This window comes from Heptranchias perlo, chromosome 27, assembly GCF_035084215.1.
Source record: "Heptranchias perlo isolate sHepPer1 chromosome 27, sHepPer1.hap1, whole genome shotgun sequence".
Taxonomy (NCBI): domain Eukaryota; kingdom Metazoa; phylum Chordata; class Chondrichthyes; order Hexanchiformes; family Hexanchidae; genus Heptranchias; species Heptranchias perlo.
Window position 1 is genome coordinate 31,640,519 of NC_090351.1, and position 17,284 is coordinate 31,657,802.

Below are 17,284 nucleotides of genomic sequence, written 5' to 3' on the forward strand. Positions count from 1 at the left end.
GGACAGGCCCTGCGAATACACAGGGTCTGCTCAGACGAGGAGGAACGCGATGGACACCTACAGACGCTGAAAGACGCCCTAGTAAGAACGGGATATGACGCTCGACTCATCGATCGACAGTTCCGACGGGCCACAGCAAAAAATCGCATAGACCTCCTCAGGAGACTAACACGGGACGCAACCAACAGAGTACCCTTTGTCGTCCAGTACTTCCCCGGAGCGGAGAAACTACGCCATGTTCTCCGCAGCCTTCAACATGTCATCAATGAGGACAAACACCTCGCTATGGCCATCCCCACACCTCCACTACTCGCCTTTAAACAGCCACCCAACCTCAAACAGACCATCGTTCGCAGCAAACTACCTAGCTTTCAAGAGAACAGCGTCCACGACGCCACACAACCCTGCCACGGTAACCTCTGCAAGACATGCCAGATCATCGACACAGATACCACCATCACACGAGAGGACACCACCCACCAGGTGCATGGTTCATACTCCTGTGACTCGGCCAACGTTGTCTACCTCATACGTTGCAGGAAAGGATGCCCCAGAGCATGGTACATTGGCGAGACCATGCAGACGCTGCGACAACGGATGAACGGACACCGCGCAACAATCGCCAAACAGGAGGGTTCCCTCCCAGTCGGGGAACACTTCAGCAGTCATGGACATTCATCCACCGACCTTCGGGTAAGCGTACTCCAAGGCGGCCTTCGAGACACACGACAACGCAAAATCGTCGAGCAGAAATTGATAGCCAAGTTCCGCACCCATGAGGACGGCCTCAACCGGGATCTTGGGTTCATGTCACGCTACACGTTACCCCACCAGCGAACAAATGTTATCTGTTTTTAATATAATGGGTCATTTGCTGGCTCTCTCTGCCTTCCGGATGTTTCTGCCTCTCTCTGTTTTTTTTTCTCTGTTTTTTTTTCCCTGTTTGTTTTTTTGTTGAATGTGTATTCGGGGGTTCTGCAGGTGACACCTCTCTGTCTGAACACGGTGATTGCCTTGGCAACGGGCAGTTGCAGCGGCAGTCTGTAAACACCATGTATTGTTCTATATGTATAAATGCGTAGGCTTCAAGGAGCTCTTGAAACATTTGCCTGAGGAAGGAGAAAATCTCCGAAAGCTTGTGAATTTAAAATAAAATTGCTGGACTATAACTTGGTGTTGTAAAATTGTTTACAATTGTCACTATTGTAATGTAGGGAAATGTGGCAGCCAATTTGCGCACAGCAAGGACCCTCAAACAGCAAGGAGATAAATGACCAGATTATCTGTCTTAGTGAAGTTGGTTGAGGGATAAATATTGACCAGGACAACGGGAGAATCCCTGTGCTCTTCTTCGAATAGTGCCATGGAATCCCTTATGGGGATTCCCTGAGGGGGAAGATGGGACCTCGCTTTACATCTCATCCAAAAGACGGCACCTCCAACAGTGCAGCATTCCTTCAATACAGCACTGGAGTGTCAGACTAGATTATGTGCTCAAGTCTGTGGAGTCGTGGTTGAAGCCACAAGCCTTCTGCCTCAGAGGCAAGAGTGCTACCACTGAGCCAAGGCTGACACAGTAGTGCCGTTTATGTGAAAACCACTAATTTCAGAAGGAAAGAATGATTGTCGGTTTAAGATGAGATGTTGTGTTTTTATTGAAAGTAACATTGAAGTGTAGTGCGTGCTTAACATGATGTCCTGCTTTGCCTAATCCTTGTGGTATGTGAACAAGTTCATTGCGGTATTTCTATACTATTACTCCTATCTGATGTACGACTGGAAGGAACAGGTATGGAGGCCTCCTGAGAGGTTTAATGGATCTGATTCAGCTGATTGCCACCTTCAATGGCAGGAGCACTACTACAGCGTAACAGACTCAGACGGTCCCAACTGTGTGCCAGGAGGAGACTCTCCTGTTCCTGCTATGGCCGATTGTATGATTTCTCCAGAGGCAGCTCCAGGCAAGGACTTTTCAGCCACTCGTCTGTTGCTCTGCTTTTAGCCACATGCACCTACTGAAGCCAGGCCTTACCATCAGCAGTTGTTCTGTTCAAACAGAGAGAGCATTGCACTGCCCTGATTTCTCTGAATCCTTCACTGGTGAATCGCTGGCGTCTATCTCCAAGCTCTTTCCGCAATGGTGGTTATTATACACCTTCAACACCCTTTGCACAGTATCATTGGTGAGGCCTGGGAGCAGTTCACCTTCCTGTTCTGTCAGCTTGGGTGGAGCATGGTGTGGGGAAATACAGAAAGGGGAAGGAACAAACAATATAAATACCAGTAGCTTTAAAAATTATATTATACATACTTCTATTTTGCCTTTTAAAAATATTACCCTCAGTTTCACTGCTAAAACTGAATTATTGGTTCCCCAGTTATTGTTTCTTCCACATGAAATCCCCAATTCCAAAAGTACTCAATACAACCCCAATCAGTGTCAACAGATAACGAAATATTCTCAGATTACAACTTTAACTAGAAAAGAACAGATGATCCTACTTGGGCCAGACTCTAATATCTCGTTCCATTTCCTTTTGTTTCCCGTATTGACTGCTGGCTCACATTCCATTCGGTGTTATGTCCCCCTGACCTCGAAATGAATGGTTTTAAAATACAACATCCACTAATTTGCCTCCATGATTGTTGATGATCTTGACAACATATGAGATCCTTGTGTAATCATTTTATCTCAGTGTACCGTTTTGATTTGTGTGTTGAGTATCCCTTAGCACAGGTTGAACCAGACTACAAGGCTAAGAAACATGAGAAACCATTTGGATTTATTCATCGCAATCTCCAGCAGTCCCGGCAGAATGGAATTTGCTGCAAACCCTACAAGCAATATTAAAATTGTTAACACATGAGTTTCTGCCAGGGAACTATAATCCTAGATTCCATTTGTATAGATCCATTTCATATTTTGATATTATATTTTTGTCTTAGAGATTTTCAGTTCTCCTTTTACTGAAAGCTACCCTTCTTCGCTGTGCATGAATGAAGTATCTTTCGCTCTCTCTCTCCCTATCTCATTGTCAGGGCAGGCATTCTTCACACTTAGAATCATAGAATGATACAGCACAGAAGGAGGCCATTTGGCCCACCGTGCCTGTGCCGGCTCTTTGAAAGAGCTATCCAATTAGTCCCACTCCCCTGCTCTTTCCCCATAGCCGCGCAAATTTTTCCCCTTCAAGTATTTGTCCAATTCGCTTTTGAAAGTTATCATAGATTCTGCTTTCACCACTCTTTCAGGCAGTGCATTCAAGATCATAACAACTCACTGCGTAAAAAATGTTTTCCTCATGTCGCCTCGGGTTCTTTTGCCAATTACCTTAAATCTGTGTCCTCTAGTTACCGACCCTTCTGCCACTCGAAACAGTTTCTCCTTATTTACTCTATTAAAACTGTTCATGATTTTGAAGACCTCTATCAAATCTCCCCTTAACCTTCTCTGCTCCAAGGAGAACAACCCCAGTTTCTCCAGTCTCTCCATGTAACCAAAGTCTTTCTTCCATTGTACCAATCTCAGAAATCTCCTCTGCACCCTCTCTGACGCCTTAACATCCTTCCTAAAGTGTTGTAGCCAGAATTGGCCACAATACTCCATCTGGGGCCGAACCAGTGTTTTATAATGGTTTAGCATAACTTTCTTGCTTTTGTACTCTATGCCTTTATTTATAAAGCCAAGGATCCCGTATGCCTTTTGAACACTTTCTCAACTTGTCCTGCCACCTTCAAAAACTTGTGTACATACACACCCAGGTCTCTCTGTTCCCACACTCCCTTTAAAATTGTACTATTTAGTTTATATTGCCTCTTCTCATTCTTCTTACCAAAATTTCTCTGCGTTAAATTTAATCTGCCATGTGTCTGCCCATTTCACCAGTCTGTTTATGTCCTCCTAAAGTCTGTTACTATCCTCCTCACTGTTTACTACATTTCTGAGTTTCGTGTCATCTGCAAACTTTTAAGTTGTGCCCTGTATACCCAAGTCCAGATCATTAATATATTTCAACAGTGGTCCCAACACCGACCCCTCGTGGATACCGCTGTACGCTTCCCTCCAGTCTGAAAAACAACCATTCACCCACTACCCTCTGCTTTCTGTCCCTTAGCCAATTTCGCATCCACGCTGCCACTGTTCCTTTAATCGCATAGGTTTCAATTTTGCTAACAAGTCGATTAAGTAGTACTTTAACAAATGCCTTTTGAAAGTCCATATACATAACATCAATCGCTCTACCCTCATCAACCCTCTCCATTACTTCATCAAAGAACTCAATCAAGTTAGTCTAACACAATTTGCCTTTAACAAATCTGTGCTGGCTTTCATTTATTAACCCATATTTTTCCAAGTGCCAATTAATTTTGTTCCAGATTATTGTCTCTAAAAGTTTCCCCACCATCGACATTAGGCTGACTGGCCTGTAGTTGTCGGGTTTATCCCTCTTCCCTTTTTTGAACAGGGTGTAACATTTGCAATCCTCCAGTCCTCCGACACCACTCCCATATCTAAGGAGAATTGGAAGATTGTGGCCAGGTCCTCCGCAATTTCTACTCTTACTTCCCTCAACAACCTAGGATGCATCCCATCGGGACTGGGTGACTTTTCTACTTTGAGCGCTGACAATTTTTTAAGTACTTCCTCTTTATTTTTATCCTATCCAATTTCTCTACTAGCTCCTGCTATACTGTAACATTGGCAGCATCCTCTTCTTTAATGAAGACAGATGCCAAGTATTCATTTAGTACCTCCGCCATGCTCTCTGCCTCCACAAGAAGACCTCCTTTTTGGTTCCCAATCAGCCCCACCTATCCTTTGACTACCATTTTAGTATTTATAGGTTTATAAAAGACTATTGGGTTCCTTTTTATGTTACCTGCTAATCTATTCTCACACACTCTCTTATTTCCCATATGCTCATCATGGGTAAGATTTCCTCTTTGCTTTATGCATAGTGAAATATTAAATTAAATATATTCTTTATAAATGCATTGATGATTTTGTTACTAACAGCGTGCCTAGGAAATCTCCCCCACCTCCCACCCCGCAACCCCGGCTCCCCCACGAAATTGCACCAGGAGAAAGTGCAGGGTACATTTGGGATCAAACAAAAGCAGTTTATTCAGACATACAGAAAAATACATTATTTACCTGGAATAGGATACATCCAATGTTGTCAACAATACAGATACATAACCATGCGGTTTAAAACTACACAGTCCTGTATCACCAGGCCTCACTTTGGTACGTGTTCACTTAAAATGGTAAGCTCTGCATAACTTAAACGTCTTAGACTAGATTTTCTGGCCCCATCCTGCCAATTTTGCACTGGATCTAGGGCAGGCAGGGGCAGAAAATTGTCCGGGGATACGCTCTGCCACACCCCTGCCTCTGTGCACCTCCCCCTCTCCATTTCCCAGCGGCTAGACACAGCAGAGACTTATGCAGCTGCCCATATTTGGGTGGGTTTCCATGAAATCCATGCAAATTAGAGCATACATGTCCATCCATTTATTTCCCTCTATTTGCATCATTAGAATGCTGGATGCATGGGCTGCCTGCTAGGCCCAGGCATTTGGCTTTCTCAGTCCTGAACGCACTGAGACAGGCAGGTCAGAGCACAAAAACTAGGGTCTGTGCAAGCGCTCTGCACAGGTCAAAGGGGAGCATGGAAATTCTTACCCGTTACATTGGCAGCTTGGAGACTGCCTGCCACTGGGAATTTCCACTCCAATTTCAGCAGGGCCTCCCAGCGGAAACAGAGGTCAGGAATCAAGCTTCCAAAATGTAAATGACCATAGGCCGGAAATATGGCTGGGGTCAAAGGTGCAACTCCAAGGTAGAAAGAGTCCCACCCCACTGGAGATGCACACCGTTCCAGAAAAGCTGTAAAATCCTGGCTCTTATTCATGCACCTTTATTTCCATATGGCATAACATTATAGCAAAAGCAGGCATTTCACTGCTTTACCATTACCTTTACATAACAAGCTGCATGCGGTTCAACAGCCACCCAGATCCATAGCTGTGAGGTGTAAGAGAGTAAAACCAAGAAGTCTGAGTTGGGAAGAAGGGTTTGAACACAGGTTTCCAATCATTAGCCACATATCTTTTTCTTCAGGTCACACCACTGCCACCAGCCATTTTCCAAAGATACTTCAGGGAGGTGAGCTGTTTATCCACTGAAGTGACTCGTATCGACTCACAATGCTATACCAATTTCTACATCTCAGTAATTTCCCCCAGGGTTTATGAATAATCTTTTGCTTAATCCCTTACATTGCCACAGTACTACAATTAGAATGTCATTCTAAGAACATTATACAGATGAACAAAGATATGAAAGCTTCAACATTGTAGGGATAATGCACAACAATGGGTTAGAGTTAATACTCAACACTGATGTAGAATTGAAACTACAATCTAACTGTTTGAGAAAAATATACGTTGGAAAATTAAGTCAACATAACAATTGGAAACGGCATAAATCCATGGAGGAATTGTTTAATGGGGTTTCGCAGATGTTCTGAGCAGAATATACACCCATTTATAGTTGAAGTTTGCTCCCAATGTCATTACTGTCACCGGCAGCAAACTCCTGGTATAACCGTAGTAGTGGCATGCACCATCAAAGTAAGTGGTTTTCCGCTGTTCCTCTACTAGCGTCGCCATCTCAGCCTCCATCATCACTGTTTGGATGGATCTTTTTACGTAGAATGTACAGTGCAGAAACAGGTCCATGCCGATGTTTATGCTCCACACGAGCCTTCTCCCACCCCTCTTCATCTAACCCTATCAGCATATCCTTCTCAAAAGTTAAATACTGTGGATGCTGGAAATCTGAAATAAAAATAAAATTACCTTCTATTCCTTTCTCCCTCATGTGTTTATCTAGCTTCCCTTTAAATGCATCAATGCTAGTCGCCTCAACTACTCCTTGTGGTAGCAAGTTCCACATTCTAAACACTCTCTGGGTAAAGAAGTTTCTCCTGAATTCTCCATAGGATTTATTAGTAATTATCTTATATTTATGGGCCCTCGTTTTGATCTCACTCACAAGTGGAAACATCTTCTCTTCGACTACCCTATCAAACCCTTTCATAATCTTAAAGACCTCTATCAGGTCACCCCCTGAGCCTTTTCTTTTCTAGAGAAAAGAGCCCCAGTCTTTTCAATCTTTCCTGATAGGAATATCCTCTCAGTTCTAGTGTCACCCTTGTAAATCTTTTTTGCACCTTCTCCAGTGACTCTTTACCCTTTCTATAATATGGAGACCAGAACTGTGCAGAGTACTCTGTGTGATCTAACCAAGGTTCCACACACGAATAACATAACTTCTCTGCTTTTCAATTTTGTCCCTCTAGAAATGAACCCCTAAGGCAGTACTTGAGGAAGAGCAGGGAGTTCTCCAATAATTCTGTCCCAGTAAAAAAATAAATACAGATTAACTGCTCATTCAACTTTGTGACAAAAATTGATTTTTTTTTTCTGTGTTGAATTTTTAACTTGCATTTCTTATTACTGGAAACTATGTGCAAAAGGGATCACTTTGGGTATATTCTTCATCAGAAGCACTGCTTAGGTATCTTTCTAATTAAATGTACTTAGCTTGACACTTCAGTTAGGCTACAAAACCTCTCCACAGTTTACTGGGAGAGGCATTTCTTTCCATTTATCATAGATAGATCAAACTAGGGGAGGGGGGCAGACAAAGAATCCTGCCATTGCCAAAGGTTAATTATCCATTTAGTATTGAACGGTGAAATGAAACTTTTTGTGGGTAGCTGTATATGGAGTCGTCCATTGCCTTTTGATTCAATTGGAGCTGTGTTTCTATAGGCAAACACAGCAGCCATTCTACACTAGCAACATCCCACAAACAGTGATAACGTTGTCCCGTTTTGGGGTTTTTAACCTAACCAGCCCGGCGGAACGGGGTGAGTTTGGTTCGGGTGCCCATTTTACACCTCGTCCGATTTTATGCTCCATTGAAAATTGGGGCCTTATGTATAGAGAGAAAGTGAATGGTGCCTTTACTATTTTATATATCAAGGACAGTTGAGAAGTATGATTCACAGTTTTAGTATTGTACATTGTTCACTTACCTTTTTTTCTGTAAATAAACCAGCTGTTTGATTCAGAGTCTCGGTCTGATAGAATATGTATTTAATCCGCCGCTTGAAGAGAGGAGAATCAGGTGGTGGCACATGATACATTCCAATAGCTGGTGTACAGGATAATGGTTCTCTGTTACAATCGCTGCGTGTGTCTAGATATTGATAAGGCTAAGGATAAGGCTCAAGAGGAGACGACGGGTCCATTTATGGGAGTGGCCATTGACACGAAATTGGAGAAAATATTGAACGCAAAAACCCCAAAATGTGACAATGTTATTAGTGTTTGTGGGATGTTGCTAGTGCAGAATGGCTGCCATGTTTGCCTACATTAAAACAGTCATTGCCCCCAAAAGTAATTCACTGTGTTAAGCACTTTCAGACATTTTGATGGCGTGATAAGGTGCTATACAAATGCAAGCATTTTTCTTTCAATATAAACAATGATGTCGGAGGCCAATATAACCAAAAATGTGACTGCTGTTAGGAAAGGCTGAGGGACTTAATGGCCTACTCCTGGACCTATGTTCCCAGCTGTTGAACTGCTATAAATACTGCGCTTCTAGAAATTTTGCTCAATTTCCTCAAAACATCTCATCCACTTTTCACCATTCATATTCCCAAAAAACTTAGGATCTTTGTTCTAAGATCTTGTTGCTGCACGATCAGTTTAAATACACATTGCTTATGACCTCTATTTAAACCGATCCAAAAGAAGGATGACATTTTACTGCAAATGGAACTTTCAAGACAAAATAACCTTAAAGGGGAAAAATGTAAACAAAAAACGAATCATCAGAGATTCTCAATCAATCAATTATTTAAAACTTCTAGGTGTGCTTGTATCTCAAGCACCTTAGGCCAACTTAAAACACTTAGGGCACGAAATTCCTGGGGGTGTATTCTGTCTAGGCCAAAGAAAAAATGTAACTTTTTTCAGTCTTTGACTCATAAAGGAGCCACTTAGCCTCCAAACAAGATAATTGATCCCAAAAAGAGTTTTGGGCCTTCCAGGAGGCTCAAGCCGCCTCTCAGTTGGTGTGAGTTCCACTGAGGCCTTTCAAGGATGTAAAGGGCACAATTTCTGAGGTTACCCAGGAACTCCCTCTGACATGCCCCCTTGATTCCCTCCATGACCCCCTACCAGAATTTAAAAGACCAAGGCATCAGGGCAGAATCTCAGCACAACCAGGTTTTGCTCCAGATTCCAGACCCCGTCCTTGGCTAGAAATCAGGCTTTCCGCCTACTCCAGCCCCAAGAATTTTGGGGCCTTGGGCTTTTTCAGGTTACAAGACATAAACCAGATGGCTAGCAAAAGTTTTGGTTCAATAAACAGCATTTAGTTAAACTGGTCATGCCTTCATGATGATGTGCAACAGCTTAGAAACAAAACTTTTGTCAGCGGTCATAATCACACATAAAAATAAAGCCTCTGTGTTTTGGTTTCTCTTTTGCAATAATCAACGCAACAATTGGTCAAAGTCACTGCCTCATTGTGTCAACAGTATTGTTACCCAAGCACAGGCCCTTCTGCACTTATGAACTTACTTCCAGATAAAGTCGCCTCAGGTTCATTCCAACAAAGAGAAACGATCTTTCAATACTCCCTTATTTCTCCTTGGCGACTTAAAATGAGAACACTTTGCCACAGTTTCCTTTGCTAGCAATATTCACACTGGCACCAGTCCCCGTGAAGCCCAGAGCATCTCAGTTTCATAATACTCCCTTCTAATCGTCAGCCTGATTCACCCACTTTGTGCTTCTCTTCAGTTTGTATACTTTCCAATACAGGCTGACATCACATGTGGCACTGACAGTGTGCATTAGTGGCTCTTGACAGAATAGAGGGCTTGACTAAAGTCAAATACAGATGGCATATTGACTCATGCAGTAAGTTAGAGGTTGTAGGTGGGGATAAATTGCTCCTTTTCATGAGGACACCTTGGTCCAGCCCCCAACCACAAGAGTAGTGAAGAGATCACGCTAACATGTAACTGATGAGTCATTGAGCTGGAAAGTCCAAAGCCCTTCACAGTTTCTCAGCGTCACTTGGCTAATACTGTTCTGTTCTAAAACTGAAGATCATGATTTAGTGAACCCCTAATCACAAAGAAACTATGTTGATCTAGGGACTCAATAGGAAGGGAAAGCACAGTGGCATTTCTGAAATATTTTCCCTTCCTGCCCATTAATCCATAACTTTTTCCATTGAGTAGATTTTCAACATAGTTGACATCACTTCATATTAACTCTGTTCAGCATTCAAAAAAGCATTTAAGGATAACCTTTGCAGTTTTTGCTTGTGATATCTTGCCAATAGTAGGTGTGCTCACACTTCAAAATTTGGTTTTCTTTTATTATTTCTGCCTGTTTCCCTTGCCACTTTAATACTTGCTCCACCCCACCCCCCACCGATCCTTCTTTCAGATGAAAGAACAGATGAATGATCGAGGACTTGTCCAAGATATTAGACAAAATGGCACTTGAAAAAAAAATGACTTCAAAATACTAAAACAAGCCTCATTAGATGTAAGGTGTATTTGCATGGATTCCTTGTCACTGCTCAAATTGACGACAGAACAATTATTGTTTTAAGTCTGGTGGAAAACTTGTTGCCAGTAAAAGAGATACCGACAGTAATGCCACTATGTGTGACTGCTAACATTGGAGCATGCTGCTACAGGTTGAGACAGATGTTGGGAGTGTCATTTCCTTTCCCAAGGTTCAGGGCTCTACCCGAAGGCAGACTGTCCCACCTAGCAGCTTGGCTGAGAATGGGTAAAACATACAGCTCAGTAGCTTGTCAACCAGTTTCAGTCACAATGAGAATTCAGATCTAAAACCACAAGAATGCAAGGCAAGGCAAGAATATTCTTTGAGGGGGAGCAAGCTTTATAGCAAAGCCAGCAACCTGTAAAAAAAAATGATAAAAATAGTTGGAAATTTGAATAGTTATCATCAGCAGCTTAGTATGGTTATACAGATAACTGATGTTTAACCTAATTGATCTAAATGAATTTCTTTTGTCTGTTATTTTAACAGACAAAGATAACAACAAAACTGTTCATTTTTTTTAAATGAACTCATTCAGCACCATTTAAACTCAAGCAGCCATTTTCTGAAAACGGAAAACAAAGCAATGGCTCAATGACAAGATTTTAGAATTTGTCAATAATTTCTCTGATCTTGAGAACTAACTAGTGAATGAATGAATCCTATGTCATTGTATAATCCAGTCAACTATCAGGTAAGCTACCAAAACAAATTAACAAATTGGTGGACAGAAAATCTGTCGCTACATGACATGAATGGGGCAGTCTTTTTCTTTCATTTTCCTGTACTTTTCTTCACTACACAGTTTGATATCTTTTCGTAACTATTTCCAGCTGGAAGAGTCAGCAAATGAGTTACAGAGTTATCTGCAAGTTTGATACCAATGAAGCAACCGAAATATAACACTGCTGCACCACCCTAAACATTTTCCATTAGATTTCTCCTTTTGACTCTGGATCTATCGCCTGCCACCCACACTGGAACAAAAAGAAGCCTCGCACTAGCAAATTATTTTTATGTATGTAAAAACACAAAGTTAATCTACAATATAATTTCTGAATTTGCACTACAAGGAAGATATAAGTTGTACAGCATATTCAAAAGTTTACACCTTACTAAAACAGTCAGAGTGTATTATTTATCACTAAAATACTCTATCCATCTCACAATTGAAGTTTCCAATAAAGGGTTATCAGAATCTTGTAAGAATAAGCTCTTCCTGTCATGGACATGATGTAAAGTTGGGCACTTCAAGATTTGGCAGTGATAACAGCAGTAGGGAAAACTCAAATATGCAAACCAATAAAAACAAAACTGCACACATCATAACTGATTGGCTTTGTATATGGTCTAGGATGTAACAAACTCTTTGGGCCCAGATGACAGTCATAAAGCATTCAAGGTTTGCACTCTTGGTTTATGATGTTAAATTTGTGACACAATGCCAGTTATCTTTATACTCCATTTACACAGCAGTTAAAAACAAATAATAGCTTACAGACACCGTTATGATGCTTTACAGTGATTTGCAAATTGGTTGCTTATATATAACGTCTATAGAAACTGTGATGCATGCATAACTTTTCTTGGCAAATTGGTATTGATCTATGAGGATTCAACTGTAAAGACCAAAGTTATCTTCTCTATTCTCATTTAGATAAATTGCAAATATCTCTAGCTGAACGATATTGCAATGTTAAATTTGCAAGTTCCCACTCTATATATTATGAGTGCTCTTGAGCTCTGTACATAAGAACATAAGAAAATAAGAAATAGGAGCAGGAGTAGGCCAGACGGCCCCTCGAACTTGCTCCACCGTTCAATAAGATCATGGCTGATCTTCTACCTCAACTCCACTTTCCCGTCCTATCCCCATATCCCTTGATTCCCTTAGTATCCAAATATCCATCGATCTCAATCTTGAATATACTCAACAACTGAGCATCCACAGCCCTCTGTTTGTTTGGCTGGAATTCTGATTCAAAATGCTCCTATTTGCAATGCAGTCATTTTAGCCCTATTCACTTTTTGGCAAATCCTGTTTAATTCCCAAAAAAGCATGGGCACATCATCTTATCAATCAAACAAACATGCTTTCAGATCATATTCAAGTTTTTAGAATCCCCATATCATTTGATGTTTCCAGCTAAAACTTATTTGGTATTTTGACATCTAACATATTAGACCTGTGAAGACCAAATTGTGGGGGTCGGTTAAAATAAGGACATACTCAGATTGCCTTTCACTTTCCCAAATAAATATGTTAAACTCGCTGTTCTACATTCAACACATTCCCTGTTACATTTGAAAATATTAACTTTGGCTCAATATAGCATTTGTTGGTCATATCATAATTTCACTTACTGCTGCAAACAAAAGTGCCTGTACAATCTACTCTCCAGAGAACACTCAGTGGATGACTTGTTCTAAACAACGCCTATAAAGGCAGGGATTAAAGTGTTCTTCTGTGTCACAACTCCAGGACTAGTCAAAGCCATTGGTACAGATTGTCTAATATCATTGTCTTTTTTACACCTATCTGCGTCACTGTCTTTAGTAGCCTGCCCATCACTACCATCATTTTCTTACATCTTAATCTCTTCTGATGTTATATTTGTCTATGTGGATAAAGCTTACCAAAAAAAGTAAAGGTGAGCAAGTCTGGTAGAATGGCAAACTAAGTTTTCTTTGGTTATTTCTTCCACTCAGAATCATGCTAATATGCTAAAATGTAGTTGCAAAAATGACCCCACAAAAAGAACAAAAAGTGTTGCTTGGTAAATGTCCTCTGTGGCTTAGTGGTAGCCCTTTTGCCTCTGAGTCAGAGGTTGTGGGTTCAAGTTCCACTCCAGGGACTTGAGCACAAAATCTAGGCTGGCACTCTAGTGTGCTATTGAGGGAACATTGCACTGTCAGAGATGCTGTCTTTTGGATGAGACATTAAACGGAGGCCCCGTCTGCCTTCTCAAGTGGGCGTAAAAGATCCCCTGGTGCTATTTCGAAGAAGAGCAGGAAAGTTCTCCCCAGTCCTGACCAATATTTATCCCTCCATCAACATCACTAAAAACAGATTGTTTGTTCACTATCACATCACTGTCTGTGGGACCTTGCTGTGCGCATATTGGCTGCTGTATTTCCTACATTACAACAGTGACGACACTACCGAAAGCACTTCATCGGGTGTAAAGCGCTTTGGGAAGTCCTGAGGTTATGAAAGACGCTATATAAATGCAAGTCTTTCTTTCTTTAAGCACTCATAAATTCTTGTTACAAAATAATCAAGAGAAACTCTTGTAGTTTTGTTCAAGGTGTAACAAAAATTGTGTACATTATTCCCGGTTATACTGGAATTAGCTTTGTGAAGCAGGGTCAAGATATCGAAGTTTAAACTGTTCACTGACAGAAGCAGTAGCAGACTTAAGGAGAATGAAAGAAGCAACTGTATTTTACTTATTAACCAAATTTACATTGGCAAGCCTCATCTGAATCGACTCTTAATGCCAGCTGAATCCAACCCGATTCCCAGTGTAAACTCACACATTCAAATAAACACTTACAGGTGACTAGTCCACCACTCTTAATATGGAGAAGATTGACATATATGAAAATAAAGTATCAGTATTTTTAAGATATGGTCAAAATAAATAAAATGCTAACACAATGAATTGAGTGAACTTACAAATGTGAATATTTTATTTATACCTCAAAAATACTGACACTTATAACTTCATAAACCATATACGTCAATCCTCTCTATGTTAAGATTGGTGGACTTGTTAGTTATAATTTCATTCACTGCAGTATGTGAGCTGCTCCTGGCATTTGGGTGGTTACGGTTGGCAGTTGCAGTTAGATCTAGTCAGATTGGGATTACCATCAGCAGCCAGGTAAAGTCAGGAATTTGCAAAATCTTCATTGGGCCATTTTGATTAAAATTTGCTCACAGCTGGATTAGAGAAAAATACTTTCATTTATATAGAACCTTATGTCAAAATGCCTTAAAACCAATGAATTACTTTTTGAAGTGCAGTCACTATTTTATATAGGCAAATTTGGCAGCCAATTTGCACACAGCAGAACCCTACAAAGATCAAATGAATGAATGACCAGTTAATCTGATTTTGGTGGTGTTTGTTGAGGGAAGAATGTTGATCAAGATTACAGAAATTTTGATCAGTTTTCCTGACCATTGGAAAATTGGGTACTTGGATGTAAAGCAACGTTATTACAGATGAATCCTAATTGGCTGGTTTGCATTTGTTAACAATAACAGACTTGGACTTCATGAAATGTTTGGAAGCAAAATTGGTTTTTCTTTTTTTCACAATTTACATTATTTCCTTTTCTTCAACTTTGATATTCCATTTCTTTAAATTGAGGTGTATATGCTGTTTATATACTTTTTGATGTGTGTGTGCATTGTTTATTTAATGAATGGGCATGTATATGTTGTTTAAATTCCATGGTTGGATCCAGTAGACTAGATTTTAAAACCAGCATTAACCATTTTAAAATTAATGGATTAATGCCAGCATTAAAATAATGTCAGTAAGAAAATCAAGGCTAGTGTTTAGACTCTGAGTGCCTTTATGTGGTTTAGATATTGATTGAGTGTGTATATATTGTTTATATTCTATACAGATAGCTATATGATTTTATATATTCACTGGGTGTGTATGTGTTGCTTACATTCTGTCTAAGGAAGTATATATATGCTAAGACTATGTATGCTGTTCATATTGTGAAGGTGGATATACTGTTTCTATTCTGAGAGCATACATACTGTTTACAATGCGATGAGCATACAGTCTACTCCTGAAAACTGAAGCTTTTTGGACTAAAAATTATCTAGTAATACGAATTAAACAACTGGAATAAAGTATTTTTGGGATTTTTAGCACAATTCAAATTTGATATTGCAGTAAACATGATACAGTTTATTGTGCTTTTATTCATTCTCGGGATGTGGGCATCGCTGGCAATGTAGAAATTTATTGCCCATTCCTAGTTGCCCTGAGAAAGTAATGGTGGCCCTTCTTCTTGAACCAGTTTTGATACAACTGAGTGGCTTGCTAGGCCACTTCAAAGGGCAGTTAAGAGTCAACCATGTTTATGTGTATCATGTTTATGTTCTGAGGCTGGATATGGTATTTATACTTTGAATAAAAATGGATATGCTGCTTATAGCCTAACTGATGGTGAATATAATGCCTAAAATTTGACTGATGGCAGATATGCTGTTTATTCCCTGACTAAAGGGGGGAATGGTGTTTATCATAGAATCATAGAAAATTTACAGCACAGACGAGGCCACTCGGCCCATTGCGTCTGCGCCAGCCTAATCCCACTTTCCAGCACTTGGTCCGTAACCTTGTAGGTTATGGCACTTCAAGTGCATATCCAAGTACTTTTTAAATGTGATGAGGGTTTCTGCCTCTACCACCCTTTCAGGCAGTGAGTTCCAGATGCCCACCACCCTCTGGGTGAAAAAACATTTCCTCAGCTCTCCTCTATCCCTTCGATCAATCACTTTAAATCTATGCCCCCTGGTTATTGACCTCTCTGCTAAGGGAAATAGATCTTTCCTGTCCACTCTATCTCGGCCCCTCATAATTTTATACACCTCAATTAAATCACCCCTCAGCCTCCTCTGTTCCAAAGAAAACAACCCCAGCCTATCCAATCTTTCCTCATAGCTAAAATTCTCCAGTCCTGGCAACATCCTCGTAAATCTCCTCTCTAGTGCAATTACATCCTTCCTGTAATGTGGTGACCAGAACTGTATGCAGTACTCAAGCTGTGGCTAACTAGTATTTTATACAGTTCTAGCATAACCTCCCTGCTCTTATATTCTATGCCTCGGCTAATAAAGGAAAGAATACTTAGGGTGGATATCCTGCCTATAGTCTGACTGAGATTGAAAATGCTGTTGATACTGATGGAGGTTGGATATGCTGCTTATTATTTAATTGTGGGTGGATATAATGTTTATATTCTGTGGGTGGTTATAGTGTTTATATTTTGACAAAGTGAATTTGATGCATACATTCTGAGGATGACTGTGGTGCTTATATTCTAAATGAGGGCGGATATGGTGTTATACTCTGATTGAGGGTAGAGATGGTGTTTATACATTGATTGAGGGGTTATGGCATTTATACTTTGACTGAGGGCAGATATGGTGTTTATGCATTGAGGGGGATATGGTGTTTATACAATGAGGGGGATATGGTGTTTATACAATGAAGGGGATATGGTGTTTAAACATTGAGGGCAGATATGGTGTTTATGCATTGAGGGGGATATGGTGTTTATACAATGAAGGGGATATGGTGTTTATACATTGAAGGGGATATGGTGTTTATACATTGAGGGGGATATGGTGTTTATACAATGAGGGGGATATGGTGTTTATACAATGAAGGGGATATGGTGTTTATACATTGAAGGGGATATGGTGTTTATACATTGAGGGGGATATGGTGTTTATACATTGAGGGGGATATGGTGTTTATACAATGAAGGGGATATGGTGTTTATACATTGAAGGGGATATGGTGTTTATACATTGAAGGGGATATGGTGTTTATACATTGAGGGGGATATGGTGTTT